The sequence below is a fragment of the Podarcis melisellensis genome (assembly GCF_964234715.1).
Source record: "Podarcis melisellensis genome assembly, chromosome: 13".
Classification (NCBI taxonomy): Eukaryota; Metazoa; Chordata; class Lepidosauria; order Squamata; family Lacertidae; genus Podarcis; species Podarcis melisellensis.
The window spans coordinates 51,463,367-51,472,369 of NC_138545.1; the positions used below are offsets into that span (position 1 = coordinate 51,463,367).

Below are 9,003 nucleotides of genomic sequence, written 5' to 3' on the forward strand. Positions count from 1 at the left end.
CAATGCGGTAACTGTATTTCTGCAGCTAGGCTGTTCACAAACTACACAGATGACAAACCTATTGGTAGCAAGGATAAATAAAACAGGAATAAAAGGAGAATTCCTGGATGCTAAGATCCAAGCTTGGGACAAGTACTCTTGGGCTCAGTAACATGTACATCTATTTCCAGTATTCCCTACTTTTAAAATGCTTCGATCTAAGCCCTGATGTCTCTTACATAGTTTCATTTAGTCACACTGCGTCCTGCACCTTCAAACAGAATTCTTACACGGGTAACTCCCCATTTGCACATGCTCTATTTGTGCAAGACTGCACACACTCGTGGTGCCGAGATCCTGGAAACAGAGAACACTCCAGAGAGTCCTCTTGGCTCATGAGGACACCCTCCCCAGCCAGAGGGGCAGCAGGGCTTTTTCAGCTGAAACATCAGCTGTTAGGTGGGGAGGCTGAGCAGCTTCACAAAGCCCTGCTGTCCCTCCGGCTCACAAGGAGACTCTCCCTGGAGCCTGAAGAGCTCCTCTTCGAGCTTCGGGGAGCTTTGTGAGCCACTAGGACTCTAGGGCGCTCCCCCATTATATGTGATTTCGCATATGCGCACAGAGCCCCAGAACAGAACCCCCACATAAACAGAGAATCTCCTGCACATGCATATTTGTCCTATTCCTTTTCTGTATTTGAGGGGAGTGTATATTCTAGACAGAATGAGCATTGTTTCTCATCTAACAAATTTTTACAGGCAGATCATTTCCCTCAATGCAAATGTTATGTTAAAACCAGGCAGCATTTTATGCCAGGCAAACAAAACAGAATTCTTCGCCTTCGCTCCAGCTGTCTTTCAATACCTCCCCCTCAATTGCACATCCCTTTGTTTTAATTTGAACCTATGCTAGGTAGATATGACGATAGGACAGAGGAGGGCAGAAGGTAGATTGGTATCTCTTAGTATATGTCTGGGTTATTTTGAAGCACATTCCCAAGGATTTCTGGACTCTCAACTGTTTAAGAATAGCAACAACAAAATGGCACCCCACAGGTTTAGCTCCTTGGGCATCTGCCAAGACACACACTGCAACAGGGCTTTCTGTCCCTGCTCCTCTTCCTCCTTGATGTGCCCTTTCCTACTGTGCAGCGGTGAATACTGGGCCTACAGTGAACCGGTAATGGAATGTGTAGTAATGACCGGAGACGGGGGAACTGGAAAACCTGGATGCAGCAGTGCCTCAATGCCTCTTACAAGATGCTACCAGGGCATTTCCCAAAACTTAGAATAACAGCTCAGATTACTGATTATGTCGTGGAACAGATGAAATAGCTTACTCCCCCTGACAGAGAAAATTCTGTTGTATTAGTGCTAAAACTGAGTCGCACACTCAAATACTTTTGTTGCTGCTACTGTACAACAGAACACAAGACTAGTCTCAGTTTATAAAATGCTATACATTCCTTATCTCTGTCACTTCAGATGAATGACAGCTCACAGAACAGACAAGTCATTTAACACCTGTCTAAGTAATGGGTGCTTCGTACGCAACTTAATCGCATTCTGAGTGAGCAAGCTCAGGCAGTTTTGTGTTTGCAAGTGTACATTTTCTATGGATGTCAAATAATCTATGATACAACCTTTTATCACATATCACCAAGGGTTTACACTTGGAGCAATGAAATTCCATGTGTAGAAATGGGTTATACTGGAGTTAAACACTGTCTCCAGCTATTATGGGTTGGAGCTAAGACTTGTTAGCTTGCTCTTATAATTACTTTCATTTTTCTATCCAGCTGTGTGTTAACCTGTTAATAAATAAACGGTCTTTTGTTCCGGGCCTACAAAGTGAGTAATCCTGTATTATACTAAGAAAGAACTTAATACTATGGCAATTCCATTATGGTATCTAATTTCATTATGATAAGATTCAGTCCTGGAGTATTGCTATGGTTGACAGCTTTTAAGCCTGAAGATGGAAATTCTGAAAGTTCGTGATAACAAAGGAACATTCCTCTTCCTGTTTGGCCCTGGTGTCATACTACTTGGAACGTGCAGATATGTATATTTGATTACAAAACAGGTACAGTACAACTATTTATGGGTGTGCCTCTGAGAGCCAGAACATGTAAAATAGTAATAACAACAATAAATGTGACACCAATATTTCCTAAGCCACATACTAAACCTCAGACTCCCATCTCAGGCTGCCATTTAGGATTTTAACCAGGTGAGGAATATGATTCTCAGCTTGTTTTTAAAGTCTAGGGAGGCTTAACCCTATGTCTCCCTTGGCTCAGAGCAGGGGAGTTGGGGGCAGACAAACATAGGCTGCTGGTATTCCCTCTCTGGCCATGCTCAGTGGGGCTTAGGAGGAAAGCCAATCTCTGTAGAGGAAGCTTATTTATATGTCCACTTTAAGGGTAACTGTGACTATACCTTTAAGTGCACCTCCCATATCTATTTTAAGAGGTTAGTCCTGTGTTACATATAGTTCTTTAATAAAACTCTCCCTTGAACAACCCATCTGACCTGCTTATCGTTAAACAGATATCATTACCATCCAGTCTGTTCCCTGTGTCCCACTAGACTTCCCCAGCTCCTTCCCTCATTCTGGGACTTTTTATGCAACTCCCTGTCCCTCATCCTGCATTCTGCCTAAGGCACAGCAGCTAGCTCCTTCCCTCTCATCAGAGACTGAGAATGCCCCACCTTTCTTCTCCCGCAAGTCCAAAAGTGGGCCCACCCTTAAAGGATCAGGTGCCAGCAAAAGATTAGAATGTTAATTGAAGTTTGAAGCTTGCATATACAAAAATAATCCCATTTCATTTACTTGTTCGTTTAGAACTATCCAGTTTTTCTACCAAAATTCTCAAGGCAGCTTACAACATTATCAACTGCCATGAGAACCACATAATCAAAACAAAACACAAACTAGCCCCGAAGGAGATGGCATCTGATGTTCTTTCCTACAGGAATAGCCCTGTATGCCAACCCTATCATCATTAGGGAGAGTTGCCTCATGGGTGAGAGAAAAAGGATGTGAAGCACTGACATATTCCATAGTACTTTACCACAACGTATTTCACCCCTGGTACTGAAGTTCCAGATTCAATGTAGTAATTTAGAATGAATACTTTACTAACAAGCAAACACCCATATAGGTGCACTATCCATCAGCTGAACGTAACCATCTCTATCTGAGCAAGCTGACTTTCTATTCTCTTAAAGTCACAGCAACATATCAGCATGGGGGGTGTGCAAAGGGGGTGCTGCGAGATAGGAGAGCAAGGAAGGTGTGGAAATGGGGGTGATCTGTGTGCAAAGGAGAGTTGAGGAAAGGGGGAGAGCAGAGCAGAAATGGGGTGAAGGTAAAATGGGGGTGCTAAAAGGGCTGCAAAACAGAGGGGGCAGAAGGCATGGGAGTGAAAATGAAAGCAGGGGTACGAAAGGAACCACAGCATACTTGAGACTGAAACGTAAATATTGTAAAACTAAGTTTTAAACAGGAGTTTTAAAACTACTATAGAAAATGTTCATTTTTTTATTTCAATCTAGTTAGTGATGCTATATATATCCTTTGGAATCAAGGGAACAGATGCACTACTCATTTAAAAACATGTACATGGGCCAGGTTTCTTTAATCAGCTTGATGAGTTTTCCTCCTAACACTATAAGTCAGGAACACCCAATGAAGCTGAATTTATAGGCCATTTAGGCTAAACTAGTTGAAGCGTAGGAGATCTATGACTAGCTCTTTCATAACAGATTTTTTTTTTAATGTTAAACATAGCCAGGGGCATAGCGTAGGTTGGTGGTGCCCAGGGAGGAGATTAAGAATCTCATCCTCTACCAACTGAGCTATCCCTCAACCAATAATAATAATAATAATAATAATAATAATAATAATTTATTATACCCCACCCATCTGGCTGCGTTTCCCCAGCCACTCTGGGCCGCTTCCAAAAGAATATTAAAATACTGATATACATCAAACATTAAAAGCTTCCCTAAACAGGGCTGCCTTCAGATGTATTCTAAAAGTCTTGTAGTTGTTGTTCTCTTTGACATCTGATGGGAGGGCATTCCACAGGGTGGGTGCACTACCGAGAAGGCCCTCTGCCTGGTTCCCTGTAACTTGGCTTCTCGCAGTGAGGGAACCGCCAGAAGGCCCTTGGTGCTGGACCTCAGGGTCCGGGTAGAACGATGGGGGTGGAGACGCTCCTTCAGGTATACTGGACCGAGGCCATTTAGGGCTTTAAAGATCAGCACAAACACTTTGAATTGTGCTCGGAAACGTACTGGGAGCCAATGTAGGTCTTTCAAGACCGGTGTTATATGGTCTCGGCGGCCGCTCCCAGTCACCAGTCTGGCTGCTGCGTTCTGGATTACTTGTAGTTTACAGGTCACCTTCAAAGGTAGCCCCACGTAGAGCGCATTGCAGTAGTCCAAGCGGGAGATAACCAGAGCATGCACCACTCTGGCGAGACAGTCCGCAGGCAGGTAGGGTCTCATCCTGCGTCCCAGATGGAGCTGGTATACAGCTGCCCTGGACACAGATTTGACCTGTGCCTCCATGGACAGCTGTGAGTCCAAAATGACTCCCAGGCTGCGCACCTGGTCCTTCAGGGGCACAGTTACCCCATTCAGGACCAGGGAATCCTCCACACCTGCCCGCCTCCTGTCCCCCAAGAACAGTACTTCTGTCTTGTCAGGATTCAACCTCAATCTGTTAGCCGCCATCCATCCTCCAACCGCCTCCAGACACTCACACAGGACCTTCACCGCCCTCACTAGTTCTGATTTAAAAGAGAGGTAGAGCTGGGTATCATCCGCATACTGATGAACACCCAGCCCAAACCTCCTGATGATCTCTCCCAGCGGCTGCATGTAAATGTTGAAAAGCATGGGGGAGAGGACAGAACCCTGAGGCACCCCACAAGTGAGAGCGCAGGGGTCTGAACATTCATTCCCAACCACCACTTTCTGAACATGGCCCAGGAGGAAGGAGCGGAACCACTGTATAACAGTGCCCCCAGCTCCCAGCCCTCAAGACGGTCCAGAAGGATGTTATGGTTGATGGTATCAAACGCCGCTGAGAGATCCAGCAGAACTAGGAAACAGCTCTCACCTTTGTCCCTAGCCCGCCGGAGACCATCAACCAGTGCGACCAAGGCAGTTTCAGTCCCGTGATGAGGCCTGAATCCCGACTGGAAGGGATCCAAATGGTCCGCTTCTTCCAGGCGTGCCTGGAGTTGTTCACCTATCCACCCCTGCTCCACAGTAGCTTCAGCTTACGGTAACTCTCCCTCCCCACTGCTGCAGCCCCAGTCTAAATCACCCCCACACCAAAGAAAAATAGTTCAGATGATCAAGCCATGGATCTTCCAACATTTACTTTAGCAAGATCATAGAACTGTAGCGTTGAAAGGGGGTAATCTAATCCAACTTCCTGCAATGCTGGAATCTCAAGTAGATCATATCTGACAGATGGCCATCCAACCTGATTAAAAACCTCCAAGGAACTGCAGGTTTAAGTCCAGTTCATAAATAAATAAAATTTAAAGCTTTTCCTGGACTGAACCACTTTGGACTGCTGGAAGGGGAATAGTGTTTGAATGTTCTCCTATAGAAAAATTAACTGCATGTAGACCAGTGTTTCCCAACTTTTTTTGGGCAAAGGCACACTTGTTTCATGAAAAAAATCTCGAGGCACACCACCATTACAGCCCCGTGACGTCAGCGCGCAGCGTCACGCTGGGAGGGACGCACGAAAGTGTAAGTTTCAATTTTTCCCCCTCCCCCTTGCCTTCCTTCTGTGCCAACTGCCAAAAAGCCAAGAAAAAGGCCAAGACTTTAGGGCAGCAGGTCGACACGGAAGAAGCTCCTACCTAAGGACAGGTGCGACGGCCGTGTCCTCTTCTGCCACACTTGGCAGCCCTGCCTCACGGTCGTGACTCCCACCCTGATTTCTCCCCGCAGGTCGAGCGGCACAGGCAGCCCAATGTGTCCAGCCCAGACACAAGCCCCGCTTCCCCACTCTAGATCCTGAATGCGACCAAGTGCTCTGGACTCCCGAGCAGGGTGGGAAAGAGGACTCGCATCTGGTAGCCTCCGGGCTCCTCGCCTGCTCGGGGGATGGCATTGCAGGCAAGCTGCCGGCCGTCGCCATCGCCGCCCCCTCATGCGAGTGGACCTGCCCGGAGTGGTGGGCCGGGGGAGGCTCGCTCTCTGTGCGGATGTGGCCCGCACGCGCGGCCCCGCTTCCTCCTGCCCAGGGCTGAGCTCCTTACCCGCGATCTCGGTCTCGCGCACGCGGATCCCACTTATTCCGAAGCTCGCGCCACTAGCCGGGGCTCTCACACCGTGCCAGGGCGAGGCGGCGCGGCCCACTGACGTCATCGCGGCTCGCCGCTGCCCTCGACTTCCCTGTTCCCTCCCCTCCCTCGGGTCGCCGTGGTTACCGAGGACTGCAAGCTGCTCGGGCGAGCGTGGGGCATTAAGTGGGAGAAGGAAAAATAAATTAAAACTCGCCTGAAGGCCGCCTCTCCGGATATCTTTCGAATTTTTTAATTTTTCCCGCAGCACACCAGGCAACGTCTCGCGGCACACTAGTGTGCCGCGGAACACTGGTTGGGAAACACTGATGTAGACCATTAGCATACTATGGAGGAATTTTTAACAAAGCCATCTCTTTAATGTGTTACTTTTCTATGTACAGTAAGTGTGTGTGTGTGTGTCTGAGACAGATAGAAAACCTGAAGGACCCAACAAAACACAAACGTACACCTGTGGCCTTAAAGTTTCCTCATTTGACTGTATTGACAGTGATCCCATGGCTCTCATGATTACTCATATTTTTCAAATGCTGAGCACCAGGCATGTGAATGTACAGTCACACCTAGATATCAGCCCAAATCTCCAGCAAGTAAAGCCAAGGTTTACACAGAACTATGCTGATTTATACAAGTTGATTTTTCCAAGCTGTAGAAAAATGTCACCAAACAAGAATTTCTACTTAATGTCCGGCCACACAGGTACAATGCACTCAATGGAAATAATTCAGCTTCCATAGCAATATGTAGGCACATGGTGCCACCTAATGAGTGTTGGCGCATACAAATGGGGCAACCGCCTCAGACACAGGTGTAGTCAGATCCCAAAGTCGATCTTTATTTCCCCCTCCTTGTTCCTGATGCTGATCTTCACTCACCCCTTCTTCCCTGGCAGGGAGCACGGTGCCATTTTGTGGTTCCCTGAGGTGCCAAAATGAATTGGGCTGGCTCTGCATCTAATATTGCATATGCTTATCCAGAACGTCTTTGTTAAGTACAGTGGTGTTTACTCCCAGGTATACGTACATAGAATTGTAATCTTAAGATACTGGTTAATTCAATAAGGCTAATTTTATGTAGTGATGTATGGAAGTGTATGGAAGTGAGAGCTGGACCATAAAGAAGGCTGATCGCCGAAGAATTGATGCTTTTGAATTATGGTGCTGGAGGAGACTCTTGAGAGTCCCATGGACTGCAAGAAGATCAAACCTCTCCATACTGAAGGAAATCAACCCTGAGTGCTCACTGGAAGGACAGATTGTGAAGCTGAGGCTCCAGTACTTTGGCCACCTCATGAGAAGAGAAGACTCCCTGGAGAAGACCCTGATGTTGGGAAAGATGGAGGGCACAAGGAGAAGGGGGCGACAGAGGACGAGATGGTTGGATAGTGTTTTCGAGGCTACCAGCATGAGTTTGACCAAACTGCGGGAGGCAGTAAAGGACAGAGGTGCCTGGCGTTCTCTGGTCCATGGGGTCACGAAGAGTCGGACACGACTAAACGACTAAACAACAACAACAACAATTTTATGTAGGATATTAACAATAAATGAAGGAGCCATTGCTTTTTAAAATACAGTGGTACCTCGGGTTAAGTACTTAATTCATTCTGGAGGTCCGTTCTTAACTTGAAACTGTTCTTAACCTGAAGCACCACTTTAGCTAATGGGGCCTTCTGCTGCTGCCAGAGCATGATTTATGTTCTTATCCTGAAGCAAAGTTCTTAACCTGAAGCACTATCTCTGGGTTAGCGGAGTCTGTAACCTGAAGCGTATGTAATCAGAGGTACCACTGTATACCTGAGAACAACAGACCAAAAACTATTCTTGGTATTGGTCGCCTTTACAACGCTCATCACAGTCCTTGTTCCTATGTTATCTCATCTCGCTGGATGGAGCAATAAATGTACAATTAAATAAATTACTCATCACAGGCCTCTGTTATCCATACTCATTTATTTATTTGCAATTAAATACTGGTATACTGCCCATCATGCGAGCATCATAGGGTGGCCTTCCACAGAACCACAAAAATACATAACCTAATAGCAAACACAACACATAGCCCGCCACCGCTCTTCCATGTATGTTTTAAAGCAAATATTTTCCAATATCATAAATCAGCGTGTCGGGATGAGGAGGGCTCTTCACCCGTTCCCTGTTCCCAAGCCTGCTCTTCTCTGCTTCCACTTGCGCCCTGGCATTTGCGCCCATTCCTAGAACATGACTGATCCTTCTCTGAGGGCGGTTTTCTTTTCTTTTTTTTGGCCTGAAGCTCCGAAGCCCCGAGGAGAGCTGGGCTTCCTTCGCAGCCTTTGCCCGTCGCGGCTGCGCTGGGCCTTAAATCTGTTTTAACTCCAGGTGGACTGGCTGTTCTCCAGGCTGCGCACTGGAAACACGGCGCTGCTGCCATGTTCTGGACCACGAAGCAGAGAGGCCTTCAAGGGCCCGTTGGCAACAGTGGCGTAGCGTGGGTTGTCAGCACCCGGGGCAATGCAAGTACCGTATTTTTCGCTCTATAAGACGCACCAGACCACAAGACGCACCTAGTTTTTGGGGGAGGAAAACAAGAAAAAAATTATTCTGAATCTCAGAAGCCAGAACAGCAAGAGGGATCGCTGTGCAGTGAAAACAGCAATCCCTCTTGCTGTTCTGGCTTCTGAGATAGCTGCGCAGCCTGCATTCGCTCCA

At 47.0% G+C, this 9,003-nt stretch overlaps 1 protein-coding gene and 1 long non-coding RNA gene across 2 annotated transcripts in view; one reads left to right on the forward strand and one right to left on the reverse strand.

The window, feature by feature from the left end:
* The window catches only part of LOC309354415, a 161,688-nt gene that overhangs the window by 131,868 nt on the left and 20,817 nt on the right, over nt 1–9,003 (forward strand). The window lies entirely within an intron of this gene.
* The window catches only part of MSANTD3 (Myb/SANT DNA binding domain containing 3), a 177,614-nt gene that overhangs the window by 54,310 nt on the left and 114,301 nt on the right, over nt 1–9,003 (reverse strand). The window lies entirely within an intron of this gene.